Source organism: Dendrobates tinctorius, unplaced genomic scaffold (assembly GCF_039654945.1).
Source record: "Dendrobates tinctorius isolate UK_male_01 unplaced genomic scaffold, ASM3965494v1 ptg000276l, whole genome shotgun sequence".
In the NCBI taxonomy this organism is placed as follows: Eukaryota; Metazoa; Chordata; class Amphibia; order Anura; family Dendrobatidae; genus Dendrobates; species Dendrobates tinctorius.
In genome coordinates this window covers 5,395,026-5,408,588 of record NW_027361943.1, presented here as the reverse complement: position 1 = coordinate 5,408,588, position 13,563 = coordinate 5,395,026, and the positions used below count along the sequence as shown (strand labels likewise).

General features: G+C 42.0%; 1 protein-coding gene across 4 annotated transcripts in view; it reads right to left on the bottom strand.

Annotated features, from left to right (window-relative positions):
- Positions 1 to 13,563, bottom strand: part of EPS15L1 (epidermal growth factor receptor pathway substrate 15 like 1) — a 428,822-nt gene that overhangs the window by 238,888 nt on the left and 176,371 nt on the right. The gene's annotated exons all lie outside the window — the stretch shown is intronic.

Genomic DNA, 13,563 nt, shown 5'->3' with positions numbered 1-13,563 from the left:
TCCCTCCGTGCTTCCCTGAGCCCCCCACAGCAGCGCAATGAACAATAAAAGTACACATATTTGGTATCGCCGCATCCGTAACGACCCGCCCTATAAAACTGTCCCACTAGTTAACCCCTTTAGCGAACCCCTTAAAAAATAAAAAAGCAAAAAATAATGATTTATTATCATACCGCTAAACAAAAAGTGCAATAACGCGCGATCAAAAAGACGCATATAAATATCCATGGTACCGCTGAAAACGTCATCTTGTCCCGCAAAAAAGAGAGCCGCCATACAGCATCATCAGCAAAAAAATAAAAAAGTTATAGCTCGCAGAATAAAGCGATGCAAAAATAATTATTTTTTATATAAAATTGTTTTCATTGCATGAAAGTACCAAAACATAAAAAAAGACCTAAATGAGGTATCGCTGTAACCATACCGACCCGAAGAATAAAAGGGCTTTATCAATTTTACCGCAGTCGGAACGGTGTAAACGCACTCCCCCAAAAGAAATTCATGAAACGCTGGTTTTTGTTCACTCTGCGTCCCAAAAATCGGAATAAAAAGCGATCAAAAGATGTCACGCGCCCGAAAATGATACCAATAAAAACGTCAACTCGTCCCGCAAAAATAAGACCTCACATGACTCGGTGGGTCAAAATATGGAAAAATAATAGCTCTCAATATGTGGTGATGCAAAAACTATTTTTACAATAAAAAGCGTCTTTTAGCGTGTGACAGCTGCCAAAAATAAAAACCCGCTATAAATAGTAAATCAAACCCCTCGTTATCACCCTTAGTTAGGGAAAAATAATAAAATTAAAAGAAAATGTATTTATTTCCATTTTCCCATTAGGGTTAGGGCTAGGGTTAGGGCTGAGATTAGGGTTAGGGGTGTGTTGGGGTTAGGGTTGGATTTAGAATTGGGGGTTTCCACTGTTTGGGCACATCAGGTGCTCTCCAAATGCAACATGGCGTCTGATCTCAATTCCAGCCAATTCTGCGTTGAAAAAGTCAAATTATGCTCCTTCCCTTCCAAGCTCTGCCATGCGCCCAAACAGTGTTTTACCCCCACATATGGGGTATCAGCCTACTCAGGACAAACTGCAAAACAACTTTTGGGGTCCAATTTCTACTGTTACCATTAGGAAAATAAAAAATTGGGGGCAAAAATATTTTTGTGGAAAAAAATGATTTTTTTATTTTCACGCCCGGGCGTTATAAACTTCTGTGAAGCACTTGGGGGTTCAAAGTGCTCAACACACATCTAAATAAGTTCCGTGGGGGGTCTAGTTTCCAAAATGGGGTCACTTGTGGGGAGTTTCAATAGTTTAGGTACATCAGAGGCTCTCCAAACGCACATGACACCCGCAGACCATTCCATCAAAGTCTGCATTCCAAAACGTCACTACTTCCCTTCCGAGCCCCGACGTGTGCCCATACATTAGTTTTCTCCCACATATGAGGTATCAGCGTACTCAGGACAAATTGGACAACAACTTTTGGGGTCCAATTTCTCCTGGTACCCTTGGGAAAATAAAAAAAATTGGGGACTAAATGATCATGTTTGTGGAAAAAATACGATTTTTTTATTTTCAAGCCCAGGCGTTATAAACTTCTGTGAAGCCCTTGGGGGTTCAAAGTGCTCACCACACATCTAGATAAGTTTCTTAGGGGGTCTAGATTCCAAAATGGTGTCATTTGTGGGGGGTTTCCACTGTTTAGGCACATTAGGGACTCTCCAAATGCAACATGACACCCGCAGAGCATTCCATCAAAGTCTGCATTCCAAAACGTCACTACTTCCCTTTCGATCCCCAACGTGTGCCCATACAGTAGTTTTCTCCCACATATGGGGTATCAGGACAAATTGGACAACAACTTTTGGGGCCCAATTTGTCCAGTTACCCTTGGGAAAATAAAAAAAATGGGGACTAAAAGATCACGTTTGTTGAAAAAATACGATTTTATTTTCACGCCCGGTCTTTATAAACTTCTGTGAAGCACTGGGGGGTTCAAAATGCTCACCACACATCTAGATAAGTTCCTTAGGGGGTCTAGTTTCCAAAATGGGGTCACTTGTGAGGGGTTTCCACTGTTTAGGTACATCAGAGGCTCTCCAAAAGCAACATGGCACCCGCAGACCATTCCATCAAAGTCTGCATTCCAAAACGTCAGTACTTCCCTTCCGAGCCCTGACGTGTGCCCGTACAGTAGTTTTCTCCCACATATGGGGTATCAGCATACTCAGGACAAATTGGACAACAACTTTTGGGGTCCAATTTCTCCTGGTACCCTTGGGAAAATAAAAAAAATTGGGGACTAAAAGATCATGTTTGTGGAAAAAATACGATTTTTTTATTTTCACGCCCGGGCGTTATAAACTTCTGTGAAGCATGGGGGGGGTTCATAGTGCTCACTACACATCTAGATAAGTTCCTTGGGGAGTCTAGTTTCCAAAATGGTGTCATTTGTTGGGGGTTTCCACTGTTTAGGTACATCAGGGGCTTTCAAACGCGACATGGTGTCCGATCTCAATTCCAGCCAAAAAAGTCAAATGGCGCTGCTTCCCTTCCAAGCTCTGCCATGCGCCCAAATAGTCGTTTACACCCACATATGGGGTATCAGCGTACTCAGGACAAATTGCACAATAAGTTTTAGGGTCCTGTTACCCTTGGAAAAATAAAAATTGGGGGTGAAAAGATCATTTTTGTGGAAAAAATATTTTTTTTTAATTGTACCGCTGTACGTTATAAACTTCTGTGAAGCCCTTGTGGGTTCAAAGTTCTCACCACATATCTAGATAAGTTCCTTGGGGGGGTCTAGTTTCTAAAATGGGGTCACTTGTGGGGGGTTTCCACTGTTTAGGTACATCAGAGGCTCTCCAAACGTGACATGGCGTCCGATATGAATTCCAGCCAATTTTGCATTAAAAAAGTCAAACGGCGCTCCTTCCCTTCTGAGCTCTGCCATGCGCCGAAACAGTGTTCCCCCCCCCCACATATGAGGTTTCAGCGTACTCAGGACAAACTGCACAATAACTTTTGCAGTCCAATTTCTCCTGTTACCCTTGGTAAAATAAAAAAAATTGAACCTGAAATATTTTTTTGTGAAAAAAAAATAAATGTTCATTTTTTTTTTTTTTTAAATATTCAAAAAATTCCTGTGACGCACCTAAAGGGTTAATAAACTTCTTGAATGTGGTTTTGTGCACCTTAAGGGGTGCAGTTTTTAGAATGGTGTCCGCAGTGGAGACACGTGTATCTACACTGGAGGATACTGTTTATGATGACCAGACAACAATATCTAGACTATCTAAAGAAAATCTGATTTTGAGAGATAAAATTGATGATCTGGAAAACAGATCCAGACGGAGCAATATCCGGATCATAGGAATCTCTGAAAAATTCCCCATAAAGGACTTAAGAAATCTGTGTGAAAATATGATCCCCGAGGCATTGGGGATCGAGGCGGGGAAGATAATAGAGCGAGTACACCGCATTGGTCCCCAAAAGAACTCGTCCGAAGTGGGTAACCAGATAAGACCTAGGCAAATCATTACCAAATACCTGAACTTTTCAGACAAAAATGATGTCATTCAGTCCTATAAAAGACTTAGACGACCCCTTGAAATTAGGGGGGAAAAGGTGCTCTTATTCGAAGACTTTTCTGCAGAAGTGACCAGGCAACGCAGAGCTTTCAGTGTGATCTGCACAGAATTACATAAAAACAATGTGCGATTCCAATTGAGATACCCGGCAACCCTCTACATCAGACATCAAGATGGCTCTTCACATTCATTTTACAATCCCAAAGAGGCAGAGAAATATCTCAAGACCCTGGGAGTCGACCACACAGAGGATGCAAGATCGCAGGGAAGCGCAAACAGTCCCAGAGATCATCTAAAGAGCTGGCCGACATACACTGAGGATAGAAGCCCGAATCTAGCATCGGATCTACCGAAGGCCCAGAGAACGTCCAAACAGTCCGGGAAGGTTTGAAGAGCGGTGTACGGGTTGCTACTGAGGACAGAATGGGGTCCTGATGTTTAGCTGTTTTTTCTTTTTTTTTTTTTTCTCTCTCTTTCTGGGGTCTGATCACCTCTCGGACTGCCTGAGGTATCTGTTTTTTATATGTCTGACTGTAACTGATTACGCAATAATGGGAGAGAGGAAAGGGGGGAGGGGAGCAAGGGAAGGAAAATGTGCGGGGAAGAAGTGAAGTCAAGAATGGTATGCCAATCTGGACAAGGGTCCTGGAGACGTTCTTCAGGTCCCTTAGGGGATAAGGGGGCAGGGAAAATGTTAATTTTGGTTCAATTGGTTTGCTGGGGGTATAACAGTAATTTTGATTTTTTTGATTTTCTTGTTAAGATACTTGCAAATGGCGCTCGTAGGCTATTAAGGCGACAGAAAACTGGCTCATATAGACAAAGCAGGATAGGCAGCTCCCATGTTCGTGCCCCTGTATTAGATGTCATTAGGACACCTATAGTTGGCCCACCTAAAAAAAACAAATATTTATGAGGATAGTTACTTGGAATGTAAAGGGCCTGAGGTCCCCACAGAAGAGGCTAATGATTCTTAGACATCTTAAACGTATTAAGCCAGATATAGCCCTATTACAAGAGACACATTTGGAGTTGTCGGACTTCATGAGGATGGAAAAATTGTGGGTGGGCAAAACGTATGGGTCTCCAGCTATTAGTAACAAGGCAGGAGTACTAATTTTAATAGATAAAAATTTCCAACACCAGATGGTGAACACTACAACGGATCATGAGAGGAGGCTACACTCGATCACCATAACGGCATCTGGTAACACATACAAAATAATGAACGTTTATGCCCCCAACGAAAACAACAAAAAATACTATCATTATCTAGAACAAGAAATATTGAAAGATCCCACACAGAATCTGATAATCGGGGGGGATTTTAACTCGGTGGTGAATATCTTAGAGGATAGAAAAAACGAATCACGGGGGACACCGGGACTGAGAGGCCAAGATAAAGTAATTCCCCCATTGCTAAAAAACACGGGCCTGACTGACACTTGGAGATATCTGCACCCACAGGATAGGGAGTTCACTTTCTATTCACCCGCCAGGGATGCGTGGTCGAGGATAGATCATTTCTTTGTCTCCCCGCCTATCCTTAACAAATTGCTGTCGGCTACAATACACGATCTGGTGATATCGGATCATGCGCCCGTGATAATAGAACTGGCAGATACGTTCCCTAGAGGAACAGATTATCTATGGAGATTTCCTAATTACTTATACGACAACGAGGATTTCGAATTAAAACTGAGGGAGTGGTGGGGAGAGATAAGAGAAGACAATAGGGCACGCTAACTCACCCCTACTATGGGAAACAATTAAAGTAGTCATGAGGGGAAAAATAATTTCATACACGTCCGCTTTAAAAAAAAAAAACACAGGAAAAGTACACAGCACTCACGAACAGGCTCAGACAGACTTATACCCTATTTCAAAGCCACCCCAACAAACTAAATAAAGATAACTGGTTAATGGAACAAAGAGAATTTAATACTTGGATGGCAAAGAGGGAACAATTATTTAAATCATCTAGCGAGGCCAAATTCCATAGATATGGAAATAAAGCAGGAAAACTGATGGCCTCTATGGTCAGGAATAGATTCTTTGCGCAAGGCCCTTTTCATTTAAAAGATCAAAATGGCAACATACAGAATAACCCAAAAGAAATAGCCAGTATTCTGGGAAAATATTATAAGAACCTTTATATGGATAAGGCGGATCGGGGAATACCGACGACTACATTACTCGACCGACCAGATATCCCGAAGTTATCAGATGAACAAAAACAATTCCTAAATACATCCATCACACAAGAAGAAATTAAACAGACAATTAGGAACTTGGGGAATGGGAAAGCCCCGGGCCCTGATGGCTATTCGGGAGAATTTTTTAAGATTTTACAGGACGAAGCATCCCCTGTTTTAGAAAAATTATTTAACGGGATACTAGAAGGGAAACCTATGACGAGGCCCAGCAAATTAGCATATATCAAAGTTCTACCAAAACCAGGAAAGGATCCCCTGTCGCCGGGATCATATCGTCCCATTTCCTTAATAAATGTAGATAACAAAATAATGTCTAAAATACTGGCCGATAGATTGGCGGGACATATTACCACACCTAATTTCAGAATCACAGGCGGGCTTTGTTAAGGGTAGGTCGGCAACGAGCAACATGCGAAAAGTCATGTTGGTTTTGGACAGGGTAAACCTCAATCCCACTCCAAGTGAAAAGCCAGCACTACTAACAATCGATGCCGAAAAAGCATTTGATAATGTCAGGTGGGAATGGCTTTTCAAGGTATTGGCAAGAATGGGTTTTGGCGGCTCCTTCCTGACTTACATCACAGAGATATATTCAAAGCCGGAGGCCCAGATCTACATTCCGGGTTTCCTCTCGGACAGATTCCCACTGTCCAAGGGAACAAGGCAGGGGTGTCCTTTGTCGCCTCTGCTATTCAATATAGCTCTGGAACCTTTGGTGAGAGAGCTGTCTGACCCGCAGCGGTTTCCTGGCATTCACATCGGTGGGGAGGCAGTGCGCGCTACTTTCTTTGCCGATGATATTTTGCTTTTCCTAAGGGATCCCTTTGTGCAGGTGGAATCGGCTATAGAAACGATCAATACATATGGGGACTATGCGGGTTTTAAAATTAACAAGATTAAATCCGAACTGCTTCCCCTGGGAAGGTGGGACGTGGCGATTAGACAGAAATTAAACAGAGCTCAATTGGGGGTGGGCATGGCGAAATATTATATTAAATATCTAGGCATTAAAATAGGGGGGGAGCCATCATCTATATACAAATTAAACTACCCTCCATTAATAGCAAATATAGTAAATGATCTAGTAAAGTGGAAGGACCTGCCATTAAATTTGACAGGGAGAAAACAGCTTATTAAAATGATGAGTACTTCGAAACTAATGTACCACCTTCAAACGATCCCACTCCTGCTGAAACACAATGATGTAAAATCCTTGAACTCTGCGTTCTCCAAATTTATTTGGAGAAACAAAAAACCACGCATAAGTCTCGGGAAGTTGATGACTCCAAAGATGGAAGGGGGCTTAAACTTATCGAGTGTTAGAAACTATAATATAGCGTGCCTGACAAGGTATTTTTTAAACTGGTTGCATGGAGAGAGTAAATATTCGGCCTATGCCATAGAGAGGGATTATGCCCAACCTTGGGATCTCAGGTCCTTGTTGCACGCAAGACTAAAGATGCTTCCAGCCAAAATCAAAAATTCTTTGATATTCCGGGATACTATTGCCACTTGGAAGACGGTGAGAAAAAAATACAAACTTCCGTTCCGAATTTCTAAATACCTCCCATTGTGGAATAACATAGAGTTTTTACCGGGAGTAGAGAATAAATTGTTTAAGGAATGGAGAGACAGGGGTATACAGGAGATAGCTCATCTGACTCATCCTACAGAGAATAGATGGCTAAAACAAAACGAAATAATAGAAAAATTTGATCTCCAAAAATTTCAAACGGTACAATTTGAACAGATTAGGTATCATATCATGTCCCACTTAATTGACACGCAGGCGGAGTTCACATGCAACGAGTTCGATAGAATGGTGGATGCAGCAAAAAACTTCTCGTCTATTTCAATGCTGTACAGCACGTTGAGAGGGGTGCTTTTAGATAGTCATCCAGATACCTTCTATAAAAAATGGGAATCGCAACTGGAGGACAGGGCTATTGGAGACAAAATAAGGAAGGGGTGGACTAAAGCTCGCCAGTCCCTTATTAATGAAAGCTGGAGAGAAACTCAATTCAAAATAATACATAGGGCAATATACGCCTTCCAATTTCCAAGGAGCACTGATAAGCCAGAAAGACTCACGAAATGTCCCAAATGTAATACCCCATATACTGACTTACTTCATGGCCTGCTGATTTGCAAGCAGGTGGCGGACATGTGGGGTGCAGTTAGAAAATATATAAAGAACATTTGGGATTGGGGCGATGAAATCCCGAGAGATTTGGTTTTATTTCACCACTGGGAAAGGTCCCCCGATGCTCATGTAGGGGGGGGGGGGCCCTGCAGGTCGTCCACATAATCATAATGCTCATGAAAAAACTACTATTAAAATACTGGCTACAGAAGGACATGCCCACCATAAAAGAACTCTCGGGACGTCTGAAGCATGTAATGCTAATGGAGAGGTTAGAGGCAGAGAAGAGGAAGTCTTGCGAAACATCTAGATTTTTTACAAAATGGAGGCATTATATTGTGGAGCACTGTAATAAGGAGGAAATACAACGCATAGTTGGTCCTTTCAGAGACACAACGTGGTACCACAGGGAATCCTTGGGGGGAACACTGGGAATATTAAGCCTGAATTGAAGCGAATGATTTCTGTGAGCCAAAGAAAGTCAAAGACGGAAGGTCTTAGGGTCTGTGAGCGAGTAGGTTTTTTTTTTTTTTCTTTTCTATAAAGCAAGGGAGGAAAAGGTTTTAGGGTTTTTGGGGGGCGGGAGAGATTGTTGGGAAGGCATAGGGGTAATAAGGTCAAGGTTGATCTAATATGTAATCATAGGGAGGAAGTGAGACGTTAATGATTATTAGACAGACTGCTACGAGGGGTACATGTTTACAATTATAGCTGAGAGGATGTGTTTCTCCAAATTATGCAATTATGTACCTTGACTTGTATCTGTGGTTTCTTTTTCTTTTTTGTTTGGTAACAAAAAATTTGTAATAAAAATAGAGTTTAGAAAAATAAAATGGTGTTGCAAAAATGAGAAATCTCTGGTGAACTTTTAACCCTTATAACTTCATAACAAAAAAAAAATTTGGTTCCAAAATTGTGCTGATGTAAAGTAAACATGTGGGAAATGTTATTTATTAAGTATTTTGTGTGCCGTATCTCTGTGATTTAGGGGCAAAAAAATTCAAAGTTGGAAAATTGCAAAATTTTACGAATTTTCGCCAAATTTCCGTTTTTTTCACAAATAAATGCAAGTTATTGGAATGAAATTATACCACTAACATGAAGTATAATATGTCACAAGAAAACAGTGTCAGAATCACCAAGATCCATGGAAGCATTTCAGAGTTATTACCTCATAAAGGGACAGTGGTCAGAATTGTAAAAATTGGCCCAGTCATGAACGTGCAAACCACCCTTGGGGGTTAAGGGGTTAATAAGTGACATCCCTGAAATCTGTGTGTAAGCCACTACCTAATGCTGCCCTCGGATTACATAGCAAAAACCTGCTGACAGATTCCCTTTAATGAAGCCCCACATTGCCAGCACTATTCGAGTCACTGTGCGGCCAGCACTGTGTGGATGTCTGAATGCTACTAAGGCAAAAGACAATGTAGGAAAAATGAATACTTTCAAAAGGAATCTGTTGAGTTTGTGTCAACATTTTCCGACAACTATAACATCTTTGTTTTTTCGTCAATTTAGCTGGTTGAGAGCTTGGGGTTTGTTTGTTTTGTTTTTACAGACATGCTGATGGGTTTTATCTACACTATTTTTGGCTACATACGACATTTTGATCTGTCTTTATTGGATTTTTTGCGCAGGACTGGTGACCAAAAAGACATTTCTGGAATTTTGATTATTTTTCTCGTTACAGCATTTACTGAACAGTCACAGCACATACATGGAGAGCCTGTGTGTTGGGCTCTCCATGCTTGTGCTGTGACTGTGACACAGCCGCGACACATGCAGCTGTGGCGCCGATCAGCTGGCGCTAACCCTATATCCGGGTTCCCACTGTAGCTTATTCGGTAAGCGCTATAGCTTGATGAACAAGCAGGGACCCGAACAAATTCTCTCAACTCTAGTCATAACTCTGAAACGCTTCAGCGGATCCCAGAGACTTTGAGAATGTTTTCTTGTGACATATTGTTCTTCATGATAGTGTTAAAAGTTCTTCGATAGGACTTCCATTTAATAAATAACATTTACCACATGTCTACATCAGAACAATTTTTTTTTCTTTTTTTTTTTATGTTAGGAAGTTATTAGGGTTAAAAGTTGGCATGCGATTTCTCATTTTTTTTCAACAAGATTTATAAAAAAAAAAAAAAAAAATTTTTAGGGACCATATTACATTAGAATGACTTTGGGGGGTCAATATCACAGAAAATACCCAAAAGTGATACCATTCTAAAACTGCACCCCTCAAGGTTCTCAAAATCACATTCAAGAAGTTTATTAACCCTTCAGGTGCTTCACAGGAGTTTGTAAAATATGCAAGGAAAAAATGAACATTTAACTTTTTCACAAAAATTTTATTTTACACCCAAATTATTTTTATCTTCATAAGGGTAACAGGAAAAAATGGAAAACAAAATTTGTTATGCAATTTCTTCTGAACATGTCAATAACATGTAAGGGAAATCACTGTTTGGGCGTATGGGAGGGCTCGAAAGGGAAGGAGCGCCATTTGACGTTTTGAATGCAAAATTTGCAGAAATAATTAGCAGAAGCCATGTTGCGTTTTGAGAGCCCCTAATGTGCCTAAACAGTGGAAACCCTCCATACATGACACCATTTTGCAAACAAGACCCCTCAGGGAACTTATATAGATGGGGTTCAAGGTGCTCAACACAGAAGTGTTTCACAGAACTTTATAGCATTGTGACTTGAAAATAAAAAAAACATCAAATTTTTCCCACAAAAATGTTTTTAGCCCCAAATTTTGCACTTAAAGGGAATCTGACACCTGTTTTGGCCGATATAAGATACGGCCACCGCCTTTCAGGGCTTATCTACAGCATTCTATAGATAAGCCCCCGGTCCGACCTGAAAGATAAGAAAAATAACTTTTATTATACTTACCCGAGAGGCAGTCGGGTCCAATGGGTGTCGCAGGTGCGGCGCCTCCATCTTCTTGCGACATCGCCCTCCTGCTTGCTTCATCACTCCTCGGCATCACGCTCCTGTGCTGGCGTACTTATCTGCCCTGTTGAGGGCAGAGCAAAGTACTGCAGTGCGCAGGCACTGGGCCTCTCCAGCACCTGCGCATAGCAGTACTTTGCTCTGACCTCAACAGGGCAGATAAGTACGCCTGTGCATTAGCGCGATGCCGGGGAGCGATGAAGCAACAGGAGGGCAGCGTCACAAGAAGATGGGAGGCACCGGACCCAAACCTGCGACACCCATCGGACCGGAACTAAGCCCCCCCCCCTCCCCCCGGTGAGTAAAACAAAACTTATTTTTCTTATCTTTCAGGTCGGACCGGAGGCTTAACTACAGCATTATAGAATGTTGTAGATAAGCCCTGAAAGGCAGTGGCCATATCTTAAAGCAACCAAAACAGGTGACAGGTTCCCTTCAAGAGAAGACATTGCACAATACAATTTATTGTGGTATTTCTCCCAAGTATGCCAATACCCAATATATGGAGAAAAACTAATGTTTGGACACACAGCAGGGCTTGGAAGGGAAGGAGAACCATTTGACTTTGGAAGCAAAATTTGCTGGAATAATTAGCGGACGTCATGCAGCGTTTGGAGAGCCCATGATGTGCCTTAACAGTGGAAACCCCCCATAATACTAGACCTGTCAAGGAATCTATCTAGAAGGGTCATGAGCACCTTGAACCCACAGGTGTTTCACAGAATTTTACAGCGCTGATCTTTGGAAATGAAAATAAAATATTTTTCACCCCAAAATGTTGTTTTAGCTCCACATTTTTTCATTTCCACAAGGATAGCATGAGAAAATGGACCCTCAAATGTGTCCAATTTATCCAGAGTATACAGATGTCCCATATATGGTCGAAAAATACTTTTAAGGTACAGTGCACAGCTCAGAAGGGAAGAAGCACCATACTGGAGTTCAGATTTTGTTAGTCTGGTCTGAGGGTGCCATATCACATTGGCAGAGCCACCAAGGTGCCAATACAGCAGAACCCCAATAAGTAACCCCATTTTACAAACTATACCTCTCAATGAATTAATCTACGGGTGCAGTGATCATATTGACACCACAGGTGGGTCACAGAATTTTATGCCATTTGGCTGTGAAGAAAAAAATAATTAAATTTTTACCACCAAAATGTTGTCTTTGCCCCAGATTTTATATTTTCACACTGGGAAATGGATAAAAATGGCTCCAAAATCTATCCCACACTTTCTGCTGAACGTGGAAACACTCCATATATGTGACTGTACAGTACCGCTTAACTATATGGAGAGACTCGGGTGGGATGAAGCGCTATTTGTCTCTTGGAATGCAGATTTTCCTATAATAGATTGTGGACTCCATGTAAAGAGCCCCTAAGTGCCAGAAGAGCAGAATTCCTCTCCAAACGACCCCATTTTGGAAATTATACCCCTTTGGGAATTTACCTACAGGTGTAGTAACGATTTTGACTACATGGATGTTTTTCAGAAACAAGCAGCAGTAGATGTTGCAGAGTTGGAAACTGCCATTGTAGTGACCTATGAGTTGTAATGACCAGTACATTATGACCAGTTCTTGCTTCTGAAGACATGCACCCGTAAATTAGGCAGGATGTCATCGCTACAGAAATGTCAAACATGTGGACGCTAAATGTGGTTTATACACACTGGAGCTCAGAAGGGAGGGGAGACTTCGATTTGAAAGAGCAGAATTTGCTGGTTTTCTTTGGTGTGCGAGAAGCCATTTTGCTTTTCCAAAACCTTTGTACTATCAGTAATGTGAAAGACAGATGACGGACCTGAGTAGGAACTTGCTTTTTTTGTGTATTGAGTTGAAGCTTTTTTGGGGAACATTTTGCGTACAATATCTATCCTGCTCTCTACGCTGAGCACTTACTTTGGGGTTTCCATCTAAAGGTACTGTCAAACTTAGCGATGCACCAGCGATCCCGGCCAGCGATATGACAAGGTCAGGATCGCTAATCAGCTGCCAAACAGGCAGATCTCACCAGTGACATAGCAGTGGTCGGGGTCGTTACTTACCCGTCAGACGAGGCGATCCCGACGTCCTCCCGCCCGCGTCCACGCGTCGCTCGTCGGCACCACAGGAAGCCAAGCAGGAAGCTGACGACGAGAAACGGTCCAGGATGTTCTCACGCGAACAGCGATAATCAGCGGGGGAGCGGGTCAGAGGTAAGTATCACACACAGCGATATCGCTGCTACGTCACAAAAAACCAGTGACGTTATAGCGATATTGCTAGCGATATCGCTTAGTGTGACAGGCCCTTAAGGCTATGTGTACACGCTGCGGTTTTGGCTGCAGCGGATCTGCCGCAGTTCTGCAGACAGTGTACAGTAGCATGTAAATCTATATAATTTACAATCTACTCTGCACACGCTGCAGATTTTTAACTGCAGAAAAGCTGCGCTTTTGAATCCGCAGAAAGAAATGACATGTCACTTCTTTTCTGCGGATTCTGTTGCGGTTCACCATCTCCTCCATTGTAGAGGTGATAAACCGCAGGGCAAAACAGCAGGCCAATCCGCAGGTCATTTTACCAGCGGTTCCGCAGATAAAAATCCGCAGACCAATCCGCAGCGTGTGCACTTAGCCTTAATCTCTGAGTGAAGAGAT